This window comes from Cryptomeria japonica, chromosome 8 (genome assembly GCF_030272615.1).
Source record: "Cryptomeria japonica chromosome 8, Sugi_1.0, whole genome shotgun sequence".
Lineage (NCBI taxonomy): Eukaryota > Viridiplantae > Streptophyta > Pinopsida > Cupressales > Cupressaceae > Cryptomeria > Cryptomeria japonica.
In genome coordinates, this window is record NC_081412.1 from 294747714 (window position 1) to 294775239 (window position 27526).

A 27526-nucleotide genomic window follows, 5' to 3' on the forward strand; every position below is an offset into this window, starting at 1 on the left:
GGCCACCACGGCCCCTGCGGCCACCACCGTGAGTCGTTGCCATAGTTATCAACACCAGCGAGGGGGAAGTAGGGGAAACGAGCGGGGGAGGGGAGGAGGAGCGGGTGGAGCTCCGCTCCCCGCCCTCCAACCCCAAACCAACAATCTTAAAACAAACAACACGCCTAGTTCGGTATAAAATATTTATTTTTTTTTAATTTACACAGTTCGAAATTTCTCTTATTTTATTTTGAAACAACCAAAACGAAATTTGTTTATAAATTTCGGGTTGTAATAAAATCCGGTTTCAATGAAATTTGTTTTGGTATCAAGTTTCTAATGATGGTATTCATCCATTCCAAACACAAAGGGGTTTCAAACACCCAAAAAGAAATGAGGAATAACAACACCTCAATACATTTCCAGCCAAACTAATTAATTTACTAAATCAGTTCATAAGCATGGCATTCAATGGAGAATCTGCAACCAAGATAGCATGAAAACATTCAAACCCTCATTTCCATTTTATACAATAACTAAAATTGAGAATTAGATCCTACCTGATCTCGCGTTCCTGGCAAGATCTGCTGAAGAGCCCCAATCTCCAGCTACCAAAACCTTCCTTCTCCATCCAAAAACCCCCAAATTTCATCCCCAAAATATTTTCCAACCAAAAATATTCCAAAAACATCCATCCTCCAAAATTTCCCCAAATTTTAGGTTATATGGAAGAGTTGACCAAAATTCCATGTTTGGAATTAAAAAAATTTTATTTAAAAAAAATAAATTCTCAAATTTAATTCTTTTCTAGCTATAGCAACAAATTAACTTGCTTTTCAATCAAAAATCGATTTCCTCATTCAACTGAAATTTAATCTCTCTAATTTCAAAAGCTAACAGAATACAATCAATCTATTGCGATAAAATACAAAACTTTCTTTTTCAACAGCATATTCAAAATGCATTTAATATTCAAAATCGGTCATTTAATCGAACTTACTCCCAATTTAAAATAAGCAATTCATTAACAACGAAAATCGCATAACGAATTCCCGATTAATTTAGTCCATTAATCTCTAATGCACAAATACATATATAATCAAAATAATTACTAAGGACTAATTAATCAATTAACCATGCACACCAAGCACGCAAAACGAGAAGGTCAACCAAATGGACGACTCGCAAACCCAAACAAAAAAGGATTACCGATGACAACTGACGATGCTCACCCGAGCATGACTAAGGTCGACTAGGGTCTTACGACCACCTAATCCAACTCTAAGGATTAAAGAGGTACACTCAAACCTGCAATTCCAAGTGAAGACGAACCTCGCACTCATGCGGCGTTGTACCTGAAATTTCCTACAACCAAGAGTCATACATGCATACATATATAAAATTTAATGAAAGCGTTAGCCTGATATTAATACCACGAACTAGGAACACCGAATAACTTGCATACAACTAGTGTGAAAACCACCTCAACAGCTATGCGTTAATTCAACATCTGACTATAACATTATATTAAGATAAACTAACCAAGATTAAACCAAGATTAGAGATTGGTTAGGGTAGGGGTACTACAATAACCTGGAAAACCTGTTAACCGTCCCGTGCTTTAGAGCAGTTAAGTGAAAAAATGGGGTGTTTTTATCACCTTCCTTCAAATACAAGGCTCTTGATCTTTCTCTCCAAAACGTCTCTTCATTAGAAATGATTGTGTGGTATTTAGACAACAAACCATTTTCAACAGATCTCAGATCCTCTGAAAGCCCTTCCTCTTGGATTTTATCTTGGACTTCCTTAATTTCAGTCTTAATTTGGGCTTTACTTTTGAAGATATCACCAAATATCTCTTTGTTCCAAATTTTGATTTTGGCCTTTATAATGTTGAGCTTTTTGGCTATTCTAAATAAAATCGTTCCCTCAACCTCAGAGCTCCACCAATCAGCAACATAAGCTTCCAGAGACGGATGGGATAACCACGCTTTTTCAAATCTAAAAGGGAAATTTCTCTTAGTAGAAAAAGAATTGGCGGTAAAAGAAATAGGGAAATGATCAGATCCAATCTTAATAATAGACGCCAAAGAACTATACTTAGATAACCACTCAGGAGAAATCAAGGATCTATCTAACCTTACTTGAGTAAGATTAGCTCCAACGATTGGTCCAAGTATAATTAATCCCTTGGAGATCCACATCCATAAGAGCTTGATCGTTAATAAAGTCCATGAGATCTTGTTTTCCTTCTAGCTGCAAGGGAAGGCCTCCCATCTTCTCATCATGTTTAAGCGGTGTATTGAAATCTCCCATTATTATCCATCTTTTATCAGCAAAATTTAATCTGTCTTCATCAAGGCTCCTCCAATATTTAGATCTCCCAGCTTTAGTGTTAGGCACATAGACATTAGTGATAACCCAAAAAACGTTATCCTAGGATTGGGTTGAAAGTCCTCACATGGATCTGATATCATTCAATCCTGACCCTTGTTGAGATTACTCAATCTCAACCATCCATTGCTCCATTTTTCCTATAAATAGAGCTCATTTCTTCATAATCCAGATCCTGAAAACTTGTATGCATTTAATCTGTAGCGAATTTTAGAGAGAGCATTTAGCATAAATCACATATATTGTCATTTTGGACTAAAACAAATCTTAGTCAATTTCATAATATATCTAATTAGTTTGTTTTACACTTGCATAGCATAGTTAAAACATTTCAATCTTGAACCTCCATAAGCATCCATAGTGCAAAAAGTTTCTAAGAGCTACACTAATTTGGAACTTGGAGAGGAGAGGAACAAGGGAGAAGGAGCTAAGAACATGGTAGAAGTCATTTGGAGATGTCTTCTTGCATTTACATTAATAGTTAAATATTTTCCTTTGTTTTTAGTGTCTCTTTTGATATGCCTGCTTAGATTAGTTTTTGGTTGATTAACACTAACGGTTTCTTGTGTTTTTATGTGTTATACGACCATAGGCTATAATCTTAAAACTTGTCCATTTCGCAGTGCATCATTTGGTGAACCCGATGTGAATCCAACACAAAAATTTTCTACAAACTACTAACTTTTTGTGTTTAAATTGCCACACAGGTCGCGCTTTGGCGCTTTTATTCGCCTTTTAGCACTGTGGCAATTTGATATTTTAGCGCTATTGTTCTTACAATAGCGCTATTGTCTCAAATTTAGCGCTATTGCCCATGTTATAGCACTTTTGATAGTTAACTAGCACTTTTGTCAATATTGTAGCGCACTTGTATTTGTTGTTTAGGAATCTTAGTTAGCGTGTTTGTCTATGCTTTAGCGCGTTTGTGTTAAGTAGCGCTTCTGTTGTCACACAGAGTAGTGCTATTGTAACAGAACGTTGTAAAAGACAGGCCTTGTAACCGATAAAGTTTTATTTAGGCTTGTGGGAGCCCACCATGTTTTCGGATTTTTCTAACTGTTCGTTTCATGTGCAGGTTTTGAACTAACCTCTTTTTGTACTAAAACACTTCTTTTTGGTGCTCTAAAAACTTACAATCAAATTTTATTTCTTTACAAGCTAGGTTCACTTCATTTTTGGTGCTTTAAAACTTACAATCAAATTTTATTTCTTTGCAAGTTAGGTTCACTTCATTTTTGGTGCTCTAAAACTTACAATCAAATTTTATTTCTTTGCAATTTAGGTTCACTTCATTTTTGGTGCTCTAAAACTTACAATCAAATTTTATTTCTTTGCAAGTTAGGTTCACTTCATTTTTTGGTGCTCTAAAACTTACAATCAAACTTTATTTCTTGCAAGTTAGACTTCACTTTTGTTTTGGTGCTTAAAATCAACAAAGCAAATTTCATTTCTTGCATCAAACTTAAGGAAATTCACAATCAACACTTCGCTTTGGGCAATCTAAAAAGAACAATCAACTTGTCTCATTTTGCAAAATGATTTACTTCATGCATACGTGTTTCAATTTCAGTTGACCAGGATTTCAAATTCCTAGTTACTCAAACATATTGCCTTTGAAGTTAAAAAGAACATCATGGTTGTTGGAGCAACATCTCCAAATAAATAGAACATCATTGCAATGATAAGTTAAAAATAACAAGTGTATTTTGTGCTTGGCACACTTGTGCAAAAAGAGTTTGTCGAGTGGTCCTACTTCTAACACACTATCCTCTCCCTTGGCTCTCATGGTCCTAGGTGCAAGAGAAAAGTGTTAGTAACACTCAAATTTTATCTTTTTAAGAGAGGCCTGTCAAGAGACACATCACTCTTGGGAATGACCTCGCGTGGTAAATCCTTCGAGCCGCTATAGAAATCAGGTGTGAGCAAAAGTTGTAGCCTTGGGTATAGTTGTTCCTACAGTGTAACTTGCCGAAAGGACAAATGGGTCCCACCACAAGTTACAAGGCTCTTAAGTGAGTCACTGCAGAATGAACTTATGTCCAAAAACATCGAACATTACTAAACACCTTTAAGTAGTAGCCCACCTGTTCTATTGATTGAGGATATTTGTGGTAAATTCTGTGCAAGAGCATAGAAGGTTTTGCTCCCAAGATACTAACCATACATATTTCCTTGAGTAGAAACATAGCTTTTTGAAAAGTCACTTGTGGCTTGATGAAAGTGATGACTCCCCCATCATAGGGATCATCTATTTGTTATGCTTGTGCAAGACTTAGTATATCACATCCTTACCTGCCACGACGGGATTCATAAGGTATGTAGTACCAAAGTTGAAGAAATATCAACATGTGGGCTGAAATTATCACAACTGGCCATTTGACCTTAGGGATAAAGAGTGTTTGAAGTGTTTTCATTTTAAGTCAAGACCAAGTGCAAATTGAGCCGACTTCAGACTTTGGAAAAATGCCTAAAAAATAAAACATTTGAAGGAAAGGGTCATAAAAAGTTCAAAAGATTGGGTTGATCTAGACCCATAATTACTTATGCCTTTTGAGGCAACATTCTTGTGTTTGTGTGCTTTCTTTGTCTTCTTTTCAAAAAAATATCATAAAAACCCAAATCCAACACAAGTATTCATCCAACACAAACATTTTCAAACACAAAAGATCAAAAACAAAAAGCAAACAACAAAAAGTATCAAACTATATGACCATTCTTCACATCTTGAGAAAGAAGAATCTTCATCAACACATCAACTTGAAGAAAAGACCATTGAGCTCAAAGGCTCTTATCAAAAAGAGGAAATTCTTCTATCTCAATAGACAAATCTTTGTCTCTCATAGAACCTTCCTACGTCGCATGCGTCTATATCGGAAATCAAACGAATTTGATCAAGAGTCATTGAACCGCAGAGCTTTTATGCAATATCGAGCTTTCAGTTATCACAAGAACAAAGGAGGAAAAATCAATACTGCCTTCTTTCCAGATATTTGTATCACATATAACTTAGCTAGGACAGAACCACCAACCCCTGAACAAACAGAGGAAGAATTTGTTCCTTTTGTAACACAAAGTTTCTATTGAAGTTGAAACATCTCATCCATTATCATATTTAAATATCATCAATCCATTCCAACTCTCAACACATCAAGAGGTTTTTGTCCTAAGTTCTATTTTCAAAATATTGCTTGAATCAAACACAAACACGTCACTTTTTAGAGTGTCTCTACATCTAGGATAAACTCATCCTGAGAGGCATTTCTACGCAGGTTAAAACTAGTCTATGAGTGAATCCTCTCATTACTAGGTAGTTGAGTCTGTAACACATCTCAGATCTCTCTAAACCTTATCACATCAAACTTTGTCAATCTAACACAACAAGCAATTCAAGAAAGAAACTTTGGTAACATCTACCTTTAGTGCTAGAGATCTATATGCAAAACATTTCACCAAACATCAATCTTTCATTTCATCACCATCTCATCATCATTTTTATCAAATTTCAACAAAAACTTATAAACAAAATGGATCACACCAGATCAAGATCTAGACAACAAGAAATTGAAGAGGAAGAGGAGGAAAATATCAATGAGTTCCAAGAAGCCCTTGGAGGAAACGTAAATGATGACAAACCAAGTACTCCTACTCCTGCGGTAATAGAAAGGGCACAACACAATCCTCTCTTTAAATGACTTTTTGATGAAATACTCAGGAGCAATGTTGATGCTCACTTTTTAAGAATTGCTCAAGATGGGGCTAAACTACCCTCTGACTTTGATGTTGTGCAACTAAGACAAGCATCAGAATGCCAAAGTCGTAATGAGGATGAAAGAGGTAGAGAGCACATCAGATACAACTTTCATCAAGGTAATCTCCCACCTCCTCCTCCTTTGAATGACATAGAAATGTTGTGACAACAAGTTGAGAATCTCACCCAACAACTTCATAGTGGTGTAAAAAGCAATCAATTTTCACTCAATGACATTTGTCCCTGTCCCTTTGATAGGAATCTTCATACGCCACCTTTTCCACGAGGGTTTGAAACACCCAAGTTTGAAAAGTATAGAGGAAAGGGAGATCCTCGTGATCATGTTAGAGAATTCCATTCAGCTTGCCTTGAAGTGGCATACAAGGACACATACCTAATGCGACTTTTTCCCCAAAGCTTGGGAGGAACAACCACATCATGGTTTTCCCGATTACCATGTGGCATTAGGACCTTCGAAGAGCTAGTCCAGAAGTTCCTAGCACATTGCTCACACAACATTGAACATGATATCACAATGGTTGATCTATGTAACACTAAACAAAAACCAGGTGAGCTATTTTCAGTCTTTCTGCAACGATGGTGTCAAATGTCTAGCAGACGTTCTCTTCAGTTACCTGAACAAAAACTAGTGGAAATATTTATTTCCAACTTAAACGACAAAATGGAATTTTACCTAGACATAAAAGAAACAGACTCTTTCAATGACATGATCACCAAAGGCTTAAAATGTGAGTGGGCTCTCATCAAAAAAAGGGCTTATTAAGATATATAATGAGCCAAAGGATGGCCCTCACCCACGCTTCAATAGTGACAAACCTAACTTCTAGAACAAAAACAAAAACGTCGTCAACAACGGGGTTGTGGATGCAAGAACTATCAAAAGTGCACAACCTGTGGTTTGATTTGCAAGACAGAATCCCCCACCCAATAATAACACAGTTGCTCCTCCAAATCAAAGCAACACCACATCTCAAGACGAACCCAGACAGCGTCAGCAAAATTTTAAACCAAAGCAAACATACACTCCCTTAGGGGAACCCATCAAAATAGTATTACGTTAGCTGGTTTCTCAAAATCCGGTAACCTTACCCAAAACATCAAATTATGAACCTCAAGTCAAACCTTCATGGTGGAGGGATACTGAACATTGCGATTTCCATCAAGGGAAAGGACATAAGACAAGCAATTGTCATAGATTGAAAGATTTTATTCAAGATCTTATTGATCGAGGAGAAATCAAAATCAAAAGACATGACCCAAAGACAACAAACAATGATCATCTCATGTTTAAAAATCCACTTCCATCACAAGATCAAAGGGGTCCTTCCACTTCAAGGTGAAACACAGATACCACCAATTATATGCAAGCCGCATATAATTACACTGTGAATCGCCTATATTACACCAGTGAACAGATTGCAACTATTACCATCAAAAATCCTAGCTCCACTTGCAATGTTGTTACACGTCGCAGCAAGATTACCATAAAAGTAGCTCCACAAGGCACCCCATCTATCCCAAAGCAGTATAACCTTATGGACCAATTAGAGAAAACACTCGCACTGATATCTATCTTAGAGCTCTTGCACCTATCTCCATCCCATAAAACAATCTTGGATCAAGCTCTCCAAGAGGTGTCAGTCCCTACAAACCTAAATACAGCTCAGTTCCAAGCCATGGTTGGAAATCTAAGCTCATCACCTTGTCTCACTTTTTCTGAAAGTGACAACTCCTCCTTCCAGCAACCTCATAATGCCTCACTCCATATTGAAGGGTTTATCAACCAACATAGGATCAAGTGAGTCTTGATTGATAATGGAGCGGGCCTGAATATCTATACTCTATAATTAGTCACAGCTTTGGGATATGCAATTGAATCAAAGGATCCCCACAAGAAGATAAAAATCAAAGCGTATGATAATGCAGAGCATTCATCCAAAGGAGCTGTGGTGTTGCCAATCCAAGTGGGCCCTGTGGTGAAACACATCATCTGTCAAGTTTTGGACCTTCCTCTACCATACAATTTAATGTTAGGAAGACCTTAGATACACACCATGCAAGCCATTCCATCCACCTACCAGTAGTGTATCAAGTTTCCGCATAATGGTGTAGAAATTACAATCATGGGCGATGCAAACCCCTTTGCATATTGTCATAATATCAGTCATCAACCAGAGATTACCGTTCCCAATAATAGAGAAGCCATCTCCTCCACATCATACGTAAGTCCAACCTCTCTTTCCAGTTCAAACACCACTATACCCAAGCAAGAGAAGCTCAAGATGAAAATAGCAGAGGAAGGTCCTGGGGAATACAATCTTAGCCAACTCTTTTGTGTTGGACAAATGCCCACTTCTCCTAGAACACATGGTAAACCTCAACGGTTACTTCAAACGCCACTGGACAAACCAGCATGTACTTTGATGCCATTCATCCTTGGAAAGAGTCAAGAAGAAGAGACCAGAGATGAGGACTTAGTAGAATGGATCTATAAAGATCCCATCACCACCGATATTCCGCAAGCTAAGCTTCCCACAGATCAATATGGCAAAGGCCTTCTCATTATGCAAAGAATGGGTTATGATGGTCGGAGTGCTTTGGGACCTTGCAAGCAAGGAAGACATGAACCGCTACAACCGAAAGTAAAGCCCAAGGATAATATAGGCTTAGGCTTTCAAAAGGAAATCTTTCCTAAGCTCAGGTTCAAAGGAAAACCCAGCCAACCTCTATATCAGCCTATTACAAAGAGGTCACCTTTGATTATAAAATCAGCATCAAACACTATGACAACTGCCCCATCAAGGTTAAAAATCTGAGCAAAACCATCCATAGCACCAATCAAACCAACGATCCCATTAGTAGTAGCAATAACATCAATAGCACCACTAGCACTATCAGAACCCCCAGCAGTATCGACAACACCGACAATTCCAGCAAAATCAGCGGAATCAACACTACCTATACTCCCCATATCAGATTCGTTGATCCCCATAATACTTCCTACAGCACCGATCATTTCATCTACAATGGTACATCAGCCAATCACACCTACAGCATTTAAATTAATGGATATCCTAGTATGGTACAGCAATCAACTAGTGGAAAGTGACTCAGAGACTAACTCACATGAATGGGAATTTGATTCCATACAACTTAACACTTCAGATGAGGAAAACACATCACTACCTCCACCCCGCAAAGACATCCTTGTTTGTAGAGAAGCACAGATAAAGACCTCTTAGGATCCTGAGCTGGAAACTTCTTCCACAGACCCTACGTCACATCCTACACCTGATTCTAACAGGGAGAGTACCGTCAATGACCTTTACCATAACATCTTAACCCTCACTGACACATCTAGCAAACTTAACCTAATCAATGAGGTAATGCCCATTATCCATCCTGAACACATCGAATAGAACCAACATAATCCCCCTGTCTTGACCTTTTCCAAAACAATGAGGCGATCATTGACTTTTTGGAACTACGGGATAAGATACCAAGTGGGGATCACAAAGCTGGATTTGCCATTGAACATAATAGCGCAGCATACTTCGGGGCGGATGCCAAACCTTTCAGCTACAAAAATATAACAATAAAACATGGATCTTCTAGTGAAAACCACACTGTGGCACTGTTTAATCCAACAAAAGTAAAAAGAAAGAGTGTATCCAATGGTGAAAACCTCTATGAGGCGCCTGAGGATGAAAGGTTTGACATTCTCCCCTCTAGTTCACAGCAGGAATGATCAACAATTCTCATTGAGGAAACAAAAGAATACAACGTGGGGACTCCTAAAACACCTCACCACATACATCTGGCATCTCTTTTAACTCCAGAGGAACAACCTAAGTTTGTAAAATTCTTCCAGAAGCGCCAGATCAACTTCGCATGGTCATATGCAGACATGCCTGGGCTTGATCTTGATTTAGTCATGCATCACCTCACCGTTGCCGAAGGAGCCAAGCCTGTCAAGTAGAAACTTTGCAAGATGCATCCCCAGATTGCAGTTCTAGTCAAAGCAGAACTTAAGAAACTCCTAGATGTTGGTTTTATTCGACCAATTGATTATGCAGAGTGGATATCCAATATTGTGCATGTCGGCAAACCAAATGGGGGCATCCGTATCTATATTGACTTTAGAGATCTAAACAAAGCATGTCCTAAAGATGACTTCCCCCTACCAAACATCGACATAATAGTGGACCTAACAACAGAACATGCCATGCTTTCTCTCATGGATGGCTTTTCAGGATACAATCAGATAAAGATCGCACCAGAGGATCAGCATAAGACGGCCTTCACATGTCCATGGAGAACATACTCAACGAGCAATGACCACCATCTTCCATGACATGATGCATACCATAATGGAAGATTATGTTGATGACTTAGTGGAGAAATCACTCACAAGAGAAGGTCATCTGGACATATTAGAGAAAATATTTGATAGACTGGAACAATATCATGTTCGACTCAACCCAAAGAAATGTGTCTTTGGAGTAACCTCAGGGAAGCTTCTAGGGTACATTGTCTCAAGCAAAGGCATTGAGCTTGACCCAGCAAAGGTCAAAGAAATCATGGACATGCCACCACCAAAGAACATCAGCCAGCTAAGGACACTACAAGGGTGGCTTCAATCCATCCAAAGATTCATTGCACAACTCGCAGATAAGTGTCACCCATTTACACACTTATTACACAAGAACATCTGCTTTTAGTGGGATACCAGAAGCCAGCAAGCATTCCAGATGCTTAAAGATTATCTCATGAATACGCCATTACTGGTCCCACCAGATCCAAATAGGCCTTTATTACTCTATATTTCAGCAACAAGTATAGAATTGGGTGTACTACTGGTACAACATAGTGCAGAAGGGAAAGAGTGTGTTGTGTACTACATCTCTCGTACACTGGTTGGCTATGAACTCAATTACACACCTATTGAGTGAGCTTGCCTAGCAGTAATCTTGGCAGCCACTAAACTGAGGCACTATCTATTGACACATAAAGTACAGCTCATTGCAAAGATCGATCCACTCAAATACTTACTCAACAAAGCAGCATTGACAGGTCGCTTGGCCAAATGGGTGATGATTCTAAGTGAATTTGACATCGAGTATGTAGATCATAAGGCTATCAAGGGTCAAGTTATTGTAGATCAGTTGGCCGATGCACCCCTAATAGGCGATCATCCTCTCATTTCCAATTTTCAAGATGAAGAGATATCTATGATCACAGCAGCACAACCATGGAAACTATACTTTGATGGTTCATACACTAGGCATGGCTCGAGGGCAGGTATCCTGTTTATCACACCTCAAGGTGATAGCATCCCGAAGTCTTACAGGCTCACATTTCCATGCATAAATAACATAGCAGAGTATGAGGCCTTGATCACAGGACTCGGGCTAGCCATACAATGGAAGTTACAAGAACTACAAGTATATGGCGAATCCCAACTGGTGATTCGGCAAGCAACAGATGAATATCAGACCAAGGATGACAAACTCATGCCATACAAACAAATGGTGGACAAATTAAAGGCATCATTCACTACTATCACCTTTGAGCAGATACCTAGATATCATAATTGAGTTGTTGATGCTATGGCTACCATTGCATCTCTCCTAGATCTTCCACAGAATTCAACACGCTATGAGTTCTTGGTCGAACAGCTTTGGATTCCCGCTTATGATATCCCCAAATCTGAGATGATATGTTGCCTTGTCAGTTCTGAATCCCCATGGTATGGTGAGTTCTACACCTACCTCCATGATCACACACTTCCTCCTAACCAATCAAATAACCAACGTAAAACCTTCATTCGCCAAACCGCTCGATATACCATTATTGTTGAAACCCTATACCGATGTAGTCTTGATGGTACTCTCCTTCGATGTCTGGAAAAGGATGAGATAACAAAGGCCTTGGAAGAGGTACATGAAGGAATTTGTGGAACTCATGCAAGCGGTCTGTCACTAGCCAAGAAACTCCTGCGCACGGGATACTCTTGGCCATCCATGGAAAAAGACTCCTACTACTTTGTCAGAAAGTGCAAAAAATGCCAAGTTCATGGAGACCTGATACATGCACCAACACAAGAATTGGAACCAATCACAACATCATGGCCTTTTTTATCAATGGGGCCTTGACCTTGTGGGTAAAATCCATCCATCTTCATCCAACAGCCACAAATTCATTATACCACCACTGAATACTTCACAAAGTGGATCGAAGCTATTCCACTTACCCAAGTCACCGGCCAGTAGATCACCTCATTCATCCTTAATTACATCATCTGTCGGTATGGTGTACCCATGTCCATCATCACAGATAACGGACTTCCTTTAAAAAATCAAGATGTTCATGAGCTCTGTGAGAAGTTCCACATCCAACACCGCTTTTCCACTCCCTATTACCCACAAGGAAATGGTCAGGCCGAAGCATCAAACAAAAACATATTAAGAATCCTCAAGAGGACAGTCAATGATGTTGGTCGTGATTGGCATGTTCAATTAAATCTAGCACTATGGGTGTATCAAACTAGCATTCAAACCCCTACAGGCGCAACTCCCTACTCACAAGTCTATGGAGCAGAAGCTATCTTACCTATCGAAGTTGAAATACCATCACTATGGGTTTCCTTGCATAATCTCATTGATGATAAAGCATACCGAGTATCACATCTTCAGGACTTAGAGCTACTTGATGAGAAGCAACAAGCTGCATACAATCACCTCAAGGCCTATCAGCAGCGCATGAGCAGAAGCTATAATCATCGAGTTAGACCTCGTACATTCAAGGTAGGTGATCTTGTTCTTCGAGAAAATCCTCGTAACCAACCAAGTCGAGAACATCAGGGAAAGTCTGAATCAAATTGGCTGGGTCCATATGTTATCATTGTTGTATTTAGATCCGAGGCATATAAGTTGGCTACTTTAGAAGAAGAACCGTTAGCAGATCTGATCAATAGCATGCACCTCAAACGGTTTTATACATAAGTTGCACAGAGCATCAGGCTCCCATACATACCGGCAAAACACCAAAATCATTCAGATAAATGACCTAAAGAAAATACAAAAACATCAAAATGGTAAAGAAAAATCATGCATCCAAATGGTGAACAAACACTCTGGTGGCACCTTGGGTAAGTACGATGGTGAAAACCTGGCAAACAGGCGCCACTCGTAAAGGCTATGGCTCCATTATCTTTCAGACTTGTTGCGATCACACACATTTCATTCACTCAACTAAAACCATGGCTTGTTATTGATTTGCAATCAAGAATAGTACTTCATGCGTCTTGCATCCCGCTTTTTCATAGTCATGTCTAAACTAGGGGCAATGCCCTTAACCTATTGATGGAAGTGGATTCTATATTACTTGTGATTCGTTGGGTTTTTCATTCAAAACTGTCTCACAAAAATACCAAAAACATTGGAAAACTATCTCACAAAAATCAAAAAACATTATAAAACATCAAAAATCAACCAAAAACATGGCCACACCCAGAACATATGTTTTTCAAAGCAGATACCAAGCAAACATTGGGAAATACTCCAATGATGACCACTTATCCGATCAACCAAAAAACAATCAACATCAACGCACCAACTGTCTTAACAGGGATAAATCTTTCCTCACAAAAACAAAGACAAGATAACATTTTCTTTGACAAGAAAATTCTGTTTAAGCTATCAAATACTTGGTTGATTTGTAGGTTATTCATTCATTTATATATATCAGGTTCCTACAACATTGTTTGTGTATCTTCTGCGGCTTATTTCAATGAAGTACTGGGGCATGTCCTAATGGTGTCTACGTGGGAAGTTCACTAAGCTACATGATCTTATGCGTAATACAGTCATGGATCACTACGGCTTGCTGACTACAGCGTATACCTCGACCATATGAGCATGAACCATTATCGAGGGTCCATATTCTTTATTTTTTATATATGTTGTTTGCTTACAGGTACCATGCTCCATCCTTAGTTCCTACTGCCTCATCCAAATTGGTTTATCTCTGATTACAGTATGAACTTGTCTTAGGATATGATCGGCAAAAGATCAAGGAGGACGTTCCAAGTCATGCATGAAAGGAGATAATCCTTGTCTGTTCTGCAAGCAATACTCAGGTCAACTTGATCCATTATATCAAGTTGCTTGTATTAACTTTCTATATCAAAAACCATGTAAGCAATACACAGGTCAACTTGAATCATTATGTCAAGTTTCTTGCATTTTCTTACAACATTTTAAAATCTCAATGATGAAAATAAAGCACTATGGGTAATCATTCCATCTCATCTGTTTATATTGCTTTATGTTGCATATCGTTCATCCATTTACTCATTCATTATTCATATGCATAGTTTTGTGTGCAAGTGTGAACAAAGTTAATATGAGCAATTATGTAAAAATTGAGTTGGTCTTGGATACAATCACAACAGAGTACTCTGATACATCATCAGTGCATCATGCAAAGTCTAAAACAACCTTGCATTCATCTATCATGATCATATCATTATCATTACATTTAATGGCATTTGCATCGAGTGCATTTCATATCATTTAGTTGCATAAAATTACATATAGTTCATTATCATTTATTGACATTAGTCTTATTATATCATTTCATCATTGCATAAATCATGACATTTAGATTCATTCATATGATAAATTGTCCTTGATTGTATTAACCATTACTATGCATTCATTTAGATTCAGTTACCAATCATCATTTATCATCATTTATCATCATTTATCGTTGCATACATCTATTTATCTATCCGTTAGTTAAGTGAATTCATTTATTCATTTAGTATATTTTTATACTCATTCAATTCAATTCATTTAGGATTCATTACAAACATGCATTCATTCTACTTTATAATTGCATTAAGGTGCAGTTATTCATGAGTTGCATTATCATTTCACTTCATCATATGTTCTGACATTTAGAATCATAATAAAAACCATTTTGTTTCCACATTGGTTCATACATTATCCATATACGTTCATTCAGAAATTATCATTTAAACATTTGTATTTTACACTTGTTTATCCATATTACATTCATCTAACAAACATATATATGCATTTACATATATAAATCATTCATTCAACACATTACATTAGCATCATTGCATTGTCTCATCAAAAACATACAAACCAAAGTATCATCAAAATCATCATTGCATTATGCACATATAACTCATCATCACATTTACATACATAAATCATTCATGCATATCAACCTGCATCCACATGATTAGCATCACATCATAAAATATGCATATAAACATCATGTAGGCATACATTATCATAAAACATACATAAATGAATCATCTCATAAAAACACATACATATAGCAAGTATAAAGTATCCATCTGAGCATAAAATCATAAAATCATCATCTGGCATAAACATCCATACATGTCATCAAAATGCATATCCTTGTAAAAATGGGATCTCCTCATATCGCCAAAAATATACATGTATCAGAGTACAATGAAGTCCAAAACATCGGCTACCAAGAGCCATCCAAGACACAGTCCAAAATAACAATATAAATACATGCATACAAAATGCTCTCTTAGATACCACTCTAACTAGATGTTGCACCCCCATCTCTACCTGCTCCCCCACTAGCCCCTGCACCACCTGATCTATCTCTCCATGGAGGACCCATCACACCACCACTACTCTGCATCCTCTGAGACCGCTCTGATCTCGCCTACCGCATCTGGGAATAGCTCAGTGTCCGTCGACTAGATGGCACCTCCTGCTCATATAGGCCTCGCCAGTAATCCACCTCTGCACCTGCTCTTCGTACCTCCCTCGCCAAAGCCTCCACAGATAGCCCCTGTCCCGGTACTCCCTCCAAGCCTCGTACTCTCTCCTGCAACTGGATCACCCTGTCCATGGCCTGATCTCTCTCCTACAGCACCACACTCAACTCTGACTCTCGTGCAAATAGCTTCTACCTCTGCCTCCAAGTCCTCTACGCGAGTCTGCAAATATCCTATCATATGATCCCATAGATCTCCACCTGTAGCTCCCTCTCCCATATCCATAGGTGCCTCCCCAGTGGCTCCCTCTCTCGTTGCTCCCTCTCTCATCGCTCCCTCCTTTGTATCCATAGGTGTTTGTCCCTCGCTTGCATCCCTACCACCTAATCTCATGCTTCCCTGCATCAAAGGTCCCTGAGATAGCCGCAATGGCTTCCCACCTCTCCCTCTCCATTGTAATCGCCCACCTCCTCCACCCCAGCCTCTGAATCTGCCACCTCCTCCAAACCCACTACCCCCTCCTCCTCCTCCTCCATCTCCATCCCCACCACCACCATCTCCATCACCACCATCCCCTCTCCCTCATCCACCTACTACTCTGCAACCTCCTCTTCTCCTCCGTCTTCATCCCCTCTCCTCCTCAAAATCTGAAATCGGCTCTGTCGGATCTGATATCCGAGGAATCAGATGTGCCGCAATATATTGCGTGTACTCCTCGGACACCCCTGCATCTACCATCCTTGGTCGCATATCCCATGGTCTCGCCTGTAGCATCCGAAACTCTTCTAATGCCTGATCATATGGTAATACTGGCCCCCATAAGTACCTCTCTCGGACCACCCTGGCATACTCTCTAGATCCCCTAGGCAATCCCTGCCTCCGCCCAAACTGTCTCAACACTCTTCCCAAAAGTTGTCTCTCCACATTGTAGGTTGTCCTACTAATGAGGAATCGAGTCATAAAAACATAGGGCAACGCCTCCGCATCATCCTCCCATGGCTCGCACTCGATGTACGGCCTCCAAATCACTGTATCCATATCATCCAGCGTCCGTCGCCAACACTCTAACTTCCCCAGGTGGGGCTAACTCATCATACCACTATACATATATACATATGGCTGGTCCACTACCCAAAATCTCAGACTAACTAGTCAGGTAACCGGTAAGTGCTCCCACGCCCAAATATGCAGCAGCGTGATCCCTACTCCCAATGAGCCCCTCCCTCGGTATGCTACATCATGAAGCTCCTGATATAAGTGTGATAGCACACACGGTCCCCATGCAAACTAGGTCCCCTCTGTAATCATCTGCTCGATCACCTGACCCCAACCAATGGCCAGTCCATGCGATCATCGATCTGGACATAGCAGTCCCCCAAAAATCCCTGATAGCACAACTGGTAATGGCTCATACAAAGCTGCTATATCCTCCCAGGCTATTGATCTGTCATCAATATCGACATCCTCCTAAAAAAATCTCTGCACTGCTAGGGTCCCCCACGCTCGATCATAGCTCACCAGCTCTCCTCGGATAGGAATGTGCAGGATGCACCATACATCCTCCAGAGTCACTGTCATCTCTCCCTGTGCTAAGTGAAACGTACATGTCTCACTATGTCACCACTCTGTCAATGTTGTAATAAAACCATGATTCATCTGAATCACGGGCATATACATCACATCATACAGGCATGTCGCTGCAATGCAATCCACCTCGGCCTCTATCAACCGATCGTGCAGCATTTGTGTGGCGGGATGCCTCTCGCGCAACTGTAAGACGCGAAGATCCTCCTACACAAGTGCATCAACCATCATCATCATTTGTTTTGTTTCAAACTTTCTTAAGTTTAAACCTAAACTATCAACAGATACTTTGATCAAGTATCTTTGGGTCTCAACAGGTAAGCAATCATGGCACACCTAGACTTCAACAAGCATTTATCCTAATGACCTAAGTCTCATCAGGGCTGCTATGGTTCAAAACAACTCTCACCTCATCTCTCCATCCATCCATCATTGGCATCAGGAGAATTTTGTTCAAACACACTGGAGCATCTATTTTTTTCCTAAAATAATAGCGCCACCTCAAAAACAACAGCGCTAATACCTAACAAAAGCGCTAACTACTCTATGCAGAAGCACTCAAACCACAATAGAGCTACATTAGCTATGCAATAGCGCTACTTAACAGCAATAGCGCTCAATCAACTACTCAATAGCGTTATAAACTCAATAGCGCTCAAGCAGCTAGGCAATAGCGCTAACCTTGACACAAGCGCTAAAACCACCACGCAATAGCGCCATAGCGGCACAATAGTGCTAATTAATTTGACAACAGTGCCAAAACACAGTTTTAGCGCTATTGTCTTGACTCAACTTGGACCTAGCTAAAAACATATCAAAAATGCACAAAAATCAAAAATTCAAATTCACATACCGCTGGTATGTACTCGTCTGGCCGATGGAATCGACGGACTCGCTCTAATCGGTGCTCTACTATGGGAACTGGCATCCTGACTACTGCTTTCTCCTCCAAAAAATCAAAAACCAAAGCTCATATTTCACTATGGTCGCGAATACAAATGAGCTTGTTTTCACCCCTTTCTCCCCATATAAACCCTTTGTCGTAACCCTAATTTTCCCCTGCTCACCGTCGTGGTCCCCGTGAACTTCCCGAGCCTCCCATTTCTTCATTTTATCTCCGATTTCTTCTATTTTTCACCAGTATTGCTAAAATCTTCTCTTCTATCACCCTGCCAATTTTCATTCTTTTTTGAGAGATCGCCCGATTTTTTCGAAATTTTTCGGCCTATCTCTCGAGGGGGCATACCACACCTATTTCTTCACACCTATTTTTCTTTCTTTGAAACGACGTGATAAACCGCACCATCTCAAAGAGGGGCAAATATAGTCACATAAATCTGTCCATTTTAATTAAATGAATATTTCGTATTTATTTGAATAAAAACTCACTAGCCATCAGTTAATTAAATTAATATTTAATTAATTCATCTTCAAACATTCTCCTATTAATTAAATAAATTATTCAATTTATTTTAATCCATTCATTCAACCAAATTCACAATCAATTAAATGAATAAATTCTATTTATTCAATTTAATCCCCTTTCTTCTTTTAAATAAATTAAATAAAACATTTATTTAAATCATTTATTCCCCCCACTTGCATTTTCCTACAAATGCAACTAATTTTATTATAATTAAAATCCTATTTTCCCTCACCCACCAAATCCACTTGCACTCCTAAACCCCCTTCTAGATTCTTCTAAAAACCTTCCTAATTAACCTAATCCATCCCCTAATTATTGTCACATTCCTAAGCAACTTGGAGTCACTTCTCAAAGACTTCAAAGTCTTTGAAAAGCATTTAATGCTTTGTGTGTTCAACAATTTAACCTCTAAAAGTCTTCCAAACCATTTATGGCTCTTACATGACCATTTATGGTCAACTCCTAACTCAACCCTCATGTGACTCATGTGTCTCCTCAAGCATTTATTGCTTTGACCATGGTTATCCCTTTTACCTTTGCACAAGAGTTTATCCATTGGATAAAAGCTTTATTCTTTGAATAAAGAATTTATTCACTCAACCCAACCTGACCTTAACTCCTAAGTTAACCTTCAAGTCATGTCAAGCATTTAATGTTTATTCCCTCTCCTCTCAACCTATTTCATATTGACACTTGTCATCCTGGGATTGGGTTGAAAGTCCTCACATGGATCTAATATCATTCAATCCTGACCCTTGTTGAGATTACTCAATCTCAACTATCCATTGCTTCATTTTTCCTATAAATAGAGCCCATTTCTTCATAATCCGAATCCTGAAAACTTGTATGCATTTAATCTATAGTGAATTTTAGAGAGAGCATTTAGCATAAATCACATATATTGTCATTTTGGACTAAATTAAATCTTAGTCAATTTCATAATATATCTAATTAGTTTGTTTTACACTTGCATAGCATAGTTAAAACATTTCAATCTTGAACCTCCATAAGCATCCATAGTGCAAAAAGCTATTGAGAGCTACACTAATTTGGAACTTGGAGAGGGGAGGAACAAGGGAGAAGGAGCTAAGAGCATGGTAGAAGGCATTTGGAGATGTCTTCTTGCATTTACATTCATAGTTAAATGTTTTCCTTTGTTTTTAGTATCTCTTTTGATATGCCTGCTTGGATTTTTTTTGTTGATTAACACTAACAGTTTCTTGTGTTTTTATGTGTTATACGACCACAAGTTGTAATCTAAACACCTGTCCATTTCGCATTGCATCATGTATATATATATATACATATGTATATGTATGTATATATATGCAAGAAGACAAACCTATGAAACAAAGCAAGAGAAAATAGCTCGGGTACCCTAAAATAAAGAATCGAAAAAAGGGGAACCATTAAGTCTGCTAGTATTATAGTAAACCAAAGGGGGCGTCGTGAAATTCCAAGGTGGAGTGATATAATTAGCTCTGAAGTTGCCACCACTTTCTACAAGTAAATTGTCTAAATTATGATAACCTACGAAATATGTATAATCCTACAGGATCAACTAGTTTTCTAGGGAGGTATGTATTTGTATCTTCTCTTGCTGAAGCAGGTTGTTATCCCTAAAATCCCTATATGAATGTTTGTCTATATGAAATTGAAATCCTCATCATGTTCCCCTGTTACATAATGGTGATCCCATCTGCACCCTTATTTGCTAGTTCATTTTCTCTGGAGTTGTCCTCTCTATATATGTGGTTGAATGTTGTCTTGTTGAATGATTGGGCTAAGAATAGAGCTCTTGTGAGTATTGCATTAAGCCTCCAGTTAGGCATAACACCTTTGTTGGCATTATGTGAACCGGTATAAGGACATAATGATATTGTATGTTGTCATTGATGTCAATATGTGATATGTGAGAAGAGAGAACTGGCATATGTGTGTGATATGAAGTGAACTGACATATGTGATATGTGAGAAGAGAGAACCGGCATATGTGTGAACCGGTATACATGCCAAAGTGAAGCAATACTTTTGTTCAAGATGAACCGGCATGTCAAGATGAACCGGCATGCAGTTATGGGAACCAGCACATGGAAGCACTGTATGACTACCGGTTGGTAGGTAGTTTCCACTTCAGGATTTTCGGTTGGAGTACCTCAAGCCTGTGTGACTCAATTGGTGATCTTTGTGTGATGAGTTAGCAGTATAACGGAGAAGAGATCGTGTTTCCACGTAAGCCTTGTGCACATGAAGGATCTTGCATGATGAAGACTATTCCTATCTACCTCGGGAATGTGCGAAGTTTGTCAAACGGTGATAACGCGTGATGGGTTATCAACAGCCATGAAATCAGTGGATAATGGACGATGGAGAATGTCTTGAGATCGATTCAAGATTGTTGCATTTAATGCAGTATGATTCAACGGTCAGGATTGAACCGCTTGAATTGCTTAACCTAACAGGTTTAGGGTTTAGGGTTTTTGCTACCGACCTATCTATTTCCTATAAGGTCGATGTTGTGTTTCTTTCTAAGATTGTTGGCAAAAGTTGTGTGTGTGTATCCAAGGGAAGTGATACGTGATTCTTGCCAGACCAAAGGAGAGAAGAGATACCTGCAAAGTGAATGTGCAGAAGGTGAAGAGGAGCCAAAACGGATTTGCATTAGCATTGAGTGTTGTTACCAGATCATTGTAATTCTTGTTGATCTTTAACCACTTCAACAGTTGTGAAATCCCTTAACAGGGTAGCTTTAACCGGCTTGATTCAAATCCCCTAACAGGGTAACTCAAAGTTAATGAGTTTTGGGAAGCTATAGAGCTCTGGAGATCCTTTAGCTATTGAGTTCTTAAAATCCTCTAACAAGGTAACCCTAACCGGGTTTAACCCTTAACCGGGTATTGTAACCATCCCTTAACCGGGTGATCCCTAACAGGATCAGTTCCTAGCAGAACCTATTGTAATGTCTTTAACCAGACAAGGCTCCTAACAGAGCGGACTTCTAAAGAGTTCAAAAGCAGCTTGTGGGTATTCATCCCCACCGTGGTTTTTTCCAGTTGGGTTTCCACGTGAAAAATATGTGTGTCATGTGTGATGCTTTTATCTTGTGATGGTTTGTTATTACCTGTTGAGCATATGATGGTTCTGTGTTTTATGCCTGTCTATAAAACATATTGAACTAACTACTATGAAGATCTAATGATAGTTTACATGTTCATGCATGAGGATGTAATGGTACTATAGTATTGAGCTAAGAGGAAAACTTAGTGAGTGACCGGTTTATGATTGTTTTAGTTGTTCTGGGTCTTACCGGTTACACTTTGTTTCAACCAGTATCCCTGTTTGTTAGTCATTTGGAGTATTTGCTGTCAAACTGGTTTTGGACTATATTTGTGTTTGTACTGATTCACCCCCCCTCTGAGTACCGGTTTGGTACTATTCGTTCATCATTGAGTTATCAACCTTTTTCTCAATGCATTGATCACTATTGCAGAATCTCCTTGAATGGCTAGTTTCTCCACCCCGTGTCTTTACACATCAGAAGCCCCTCCACAAGGGCCATCAGCTCAGCCATTTTGTTAGTCTCAATACCTATTGGTTTTGGATACCTTTCCAACTCTGTGCCTTCTAAATTATGAAGACAACATCGTATGTCTGCCTAACCCAAGTTACCACGTGATGCACCATCAAATTTAAGCTTAAACCACCCCCTCTTGGGTTGTTTCCAAACACATTATTCTCTCCTTTTTTTAATTTTCCTCAGCTCTAGGGCCTACATATGGTGGAATCTTTAACCCAATTCATCTACCTCTCATCTTCTCATCCCAGTAAGTCATCCTCGCTCCCATATTTTGTTGATTCACAATCCTTCTATTCACAATTTCAATGATGGCAACCTCAATTTTATTTGTTAGTTGTTCCCATCCCACCCTCTTATCCTTGAATAAGTGTTTATTCTGATCCTTCCATAACTCCCAAATTATAATAGAGTGAGAAAATTTCCATATGCTATCATAGAAGAAGCCTTTCTTTATAACCAACCAAGCTTGGAACATACTCAGGATGGAGTTAGGCAAAGCTAAGCTCCATCCCAGCTTATTGCATAAACATATCCAGAATTGGTTAGAGAAATTACAAGTTAGTAATATGTGGTATGCATTCTCCTCCTCCACTTCACATAATGGGCATCTTCTTGGTCCCTCATATCCCATTTTTCTGAACCTGTCAACTTTCAGGATCCTTTTTTGTAAGGTCAGCCATAAAAACATGCCAGCCTTGGGTGAACAATAATTATCCCAACACAATTCCAGAGGGAAATTTTTCTTGGGCCTAAGTTGTTTTCTGACAAGTTAATCATATCCATCTCATGCAGGACAACCTAACTATGAAGGTATGAGCTAGAAACAATGTGATTTTCTATTAGTTAGAAGCAATGTAATAAGACCCTATGGTCATCTAGGGTTTGGTAGAGCAAATTGAGTCAATAAGGGTCACAATGGTCTAAATTGAGGGATCAAGTGACCACAAGTCTATTTGAGTCATTTTTTATGTTTTAAAATCAAATGTAATCATTTTGGGGGACTATGACAGTCTAGAGTCTAAGTTGGTCGAATTATGCAAAAGTTGTCATATTGCCAATTTGTTGTCATGACAATTTTGCACTTTTTGTAAATCAGGATTCCCCAACGGTCAGTTAGTTTGAAAAATAGTTGGAGGAGGTTGTGGTCATTTGGTAAACACCTTTAAAGGCCCCAAACACTGAAGAATGTATGTGGGTGGGGTTTGTTGATTTGGAAAGGAATTGGAAGCATCAAGAACTATTGGAAACTCGAAAAAAACCCGTGTATTTTTTGTTGATTGCATACTGATGGTGGATTGGTAAGAATTCTCATGAAATAGATCCTGTGACTAGATTGTTTTACCTTTGTTTTCTTTCAGTGTGAAGTCTTTAAGTGATCGTTGCCCCATTCTACAAGCAAATCTCTATCGAGTAGCCAAAAAACCCTTAAACCCCTAGGGTTTGACTGCAATAATGGGTTTTGGCCTATCAATCCTTAATTGAACTCTCTATCATTATAGGAGATGATAGGCCATTGTATCATATGTCAATATAAAAATCCATTAAGAGGATGTAACAGGGTGAAGAGGATGGAGAACTAACCCTAGGTCTGGCATCTCTATGTAACAGACCGGTTTGATGACTGTGGTGTGTGAGAATTGAGAGGTAGAGAACTAGGAAAGGGTTTGAATGTGGTAGAAGAGAATTTTGGAGGTTTTCATAATATTTCATGGTCAGTGGTGTTCATCCATTAGGAGAACCAAACCAGTTTGTGAAAGGCATTCAGTCAAATAGGTCTAAAAGCCCTATTAGGTCTGTTAGTGCAGCACCGGTTGGAATATCTGCAAGTTGATTCGATACTGGAAAGTGAGATATTGTTTAGTACTTCCAAAAGGGTATCTTAAAAAATAATTTTTTTGTCCAGATCCTTAGGGTGTCAAAAGTTATCACCTGATTCCTTCAAAAGGAGGCCTAATAGAAAACGGTTTAGGTTTGTGGGTGAATGGGTCAAGATTGATGTTCCGGTGGATCTAAACCATGAAATCCTATTTCATTTGTGTTCAGGTGTTGTGATAACACCCCTCCAAGTATTGTAGTATTTAATTGTTCAAGTGGGTCATTCAAACCCTTAAGCCTAGTAGTAGCCCACTCATCATATGCAAGGTTGTGTGTAGCCACACAAGAACTTGAGAAGTGTTTGTTGTCCATAAGTGGACATAGTGGAGCCTTGGGGTTTTTAAATGTGTTGTTTGGTATCATTGAACCATTTCTTGACTTGGTGTTATGTAAGGATCTTTGGAAATGAGGATTGCCGGTTGAGTCTGTGAACCTTAGAAGTTTGACTGGTTAAGGTTAACCCCCTTCCGGTCTGTTGCCTCCTCATCACCATCCTTAGTGTTGTAATCTCTAGATTTCGAGCCATCCCAAACCAGTATGTCCACTCCAGAATGGAAGTAAATATGCCTATTTCTAAGAATCCTGGTGAGTTCTTCTTTCTCCCCATCTGGGATGTTAATGTCAGTCAATGATTTCCATCTCCATCCTTTAGCAATATCCTCATCCATTACTTCAATGTAATCCTTAACATGTGTGCCCCATCAAGTTTCCAAGAGGGTTTTAGAGTTTTCAAAGTTGGATAGTCTATCTATAGCTATATAACCGCCCCAAGAGTCAGACTAGAACGGGACATGTTCTCTATTGCCAAGATTCCATGTTAATTTCTTAGTAATAGTGCTTTTTCATTCTAACATAAAGTTTCATATACGCAAGCCTCTTGGAGGGGAGATAGTTCATTAAAATACTAGTTGGATCATCATTATTCAAGTATTTATGGCTTGGGATTTTAACCCATTTTAAATGAGGGTCTTTTTACATTCTCCATATTAGTTTAGCACCTAGAGCCTTACTCTATTCCTTAATGTTTTTTATTCCAACTTCCCCTTCCTTTTTAGGCCTACATACCTTGTCCCATGCCATTAATGAGATTTTCTTCTTTTCCCCCATTCCTTTCCAAAAGAAAGTTCTTAAGTGTTTATTAAATTCCTCCTTTATCATAGGAAGATTTATGCAGGACAGTTGATAGATTGGCATTGCAGATAGTATTGACTTTACCATAGTTGCTCTTCCTGAAGAGGAGAGCCATCTACCTTTCCAAGATTTTGTTCTATTCTTTATTTGAGACACCATTTAATCCCATAATTGTGTAGACCTACAGCCTATGGTTAGGGGCAACCCAAGGTATTTGCATGGCAATTTGCCTTTTTTGAAGTTCAAAATGTTGCATATTGCATTTTCCATGTTCAGAACAGTGTTAAGGAAAAAGATTTCTGATTTTTCCTTGCTAATTTCTTGTCCTGAGGTCTAGTATAGGAGTCAAGTATATTCTTAAATGCTTGTGCTTCTTGTTTCTCTCCTTGGCCATACAACATGGTGTCATCAACAAATTATTGGTGTGTGGTAGGGTCTAATTCACTAGTTATTTTGATACCCTTAACAATATTCATTTCTCTAGCTTTTGTTATAGATCTACCTAGAAACTCCACCATAATAATGAATAAGAAGGGAGATATAGGTTCTCCCTATCTCAATTCTCTAGATATACTAAAAAAAACTTCTAGGGAGCTATTTACAAGGATTGACATTTTAGGAGTGGAGATACATTCAAAGATTAGGTGGATCCATTGTTTGGCGAAGCCAAAGGCTTCCAAGCATTTGCAAAGGAAGTGCCATTCCACCTTATCATAGGCCTTCTTAATGTCTAACTTGATTAGCATGCTTGGATCATTATTCTTCTAAATAGAATGAATAGCTTCTTGGGCTATGATAACCCCATCATATATAGATTTCCATAGGAAAAAGCCTGTCTGTTCTTCACTTATTAAGAAAGGGAGAAAATTTTATAATATATTTGCTATGGTTTTAGTGAGTAATTTACAAATAGTATTACATAGTGTAATTGGCCTAAAATCACCAAAACTTTCTACTTTGTCTTTCCTGGGTATAAGGGCTAAGAAATCGTTATTAATTTCCTTGAGCATACTTCCTGAGTTCCTTACCCCTTCCAAGGCCTCTATTAATCACCTATGAAATGCCAGAAATTCTAGAAGAAGATGACATGGAACCCATCCGGACCTGGTGCCTTGTCTGGGTTCATTTGCATTAGTGTTGTCTCGATCTTCATCTTGGAAAATCTAGCCACTAAACTCTTGTTTTGTTCTTCCGAAATAATTTTCAGGATATTTGCTATAATGTTGTTTTGATTTCCCAATTAGAGCCTTCCCAGTTATTTAGAATATTCTCATAATCCCTAACATCCTCAGATGCAATCTGATTAGGGTCCTTCATACTAATTCCACCCACTATTTTAATCTTCATTATTCTGTTAATAATCCACCTTTATTTGGAACTATTATGGAAGAATTATTTGTTCTTATCCCCCACATTTAGCAATGTTTCCCTAGACTTTTGATGTCATAAAATTTCTTCCTTAACTAGGATATCTTCATATTCAGCTAATAATCGCTTTTCCTTAAGATAGAGAGTCTCATTTATTCTCTTTTCAATTACCGTATTATTAACCGTTTCTATTTATTCTTCTAATTTCACCTTTGATTCAAAGATGTTGCCGAAGTGATTTTTATTCCATTGCAACAATTTGTTTTCAACTATTTTTAATTTGTTAACAACCCTAAATCACATTGTCGTGCTCTATGAAGTGTGATACCTGCAGCTGCAACACAAAACACTCAATAGATCATTACAAGCATGGTTAGAAAATCATAAGCAAAAGAAATATAAAACCATGACAAAGTGATCTATCGCCTCCTAAGAGATGCGAGTATGGCTTTGCTCTCAGATATGGATAAGCAATCCTAGTGACTTGACTACACCTAGATGGAGGATTTGAAATGATAATGATATGCAAAGATGAGATTGATTATGTCGGATTGATCCAAGAGATTAATTAAGCTAATGATATGCATGATTAAGCTATGATGATGATGCAATTAAGCTAGAAAAGAG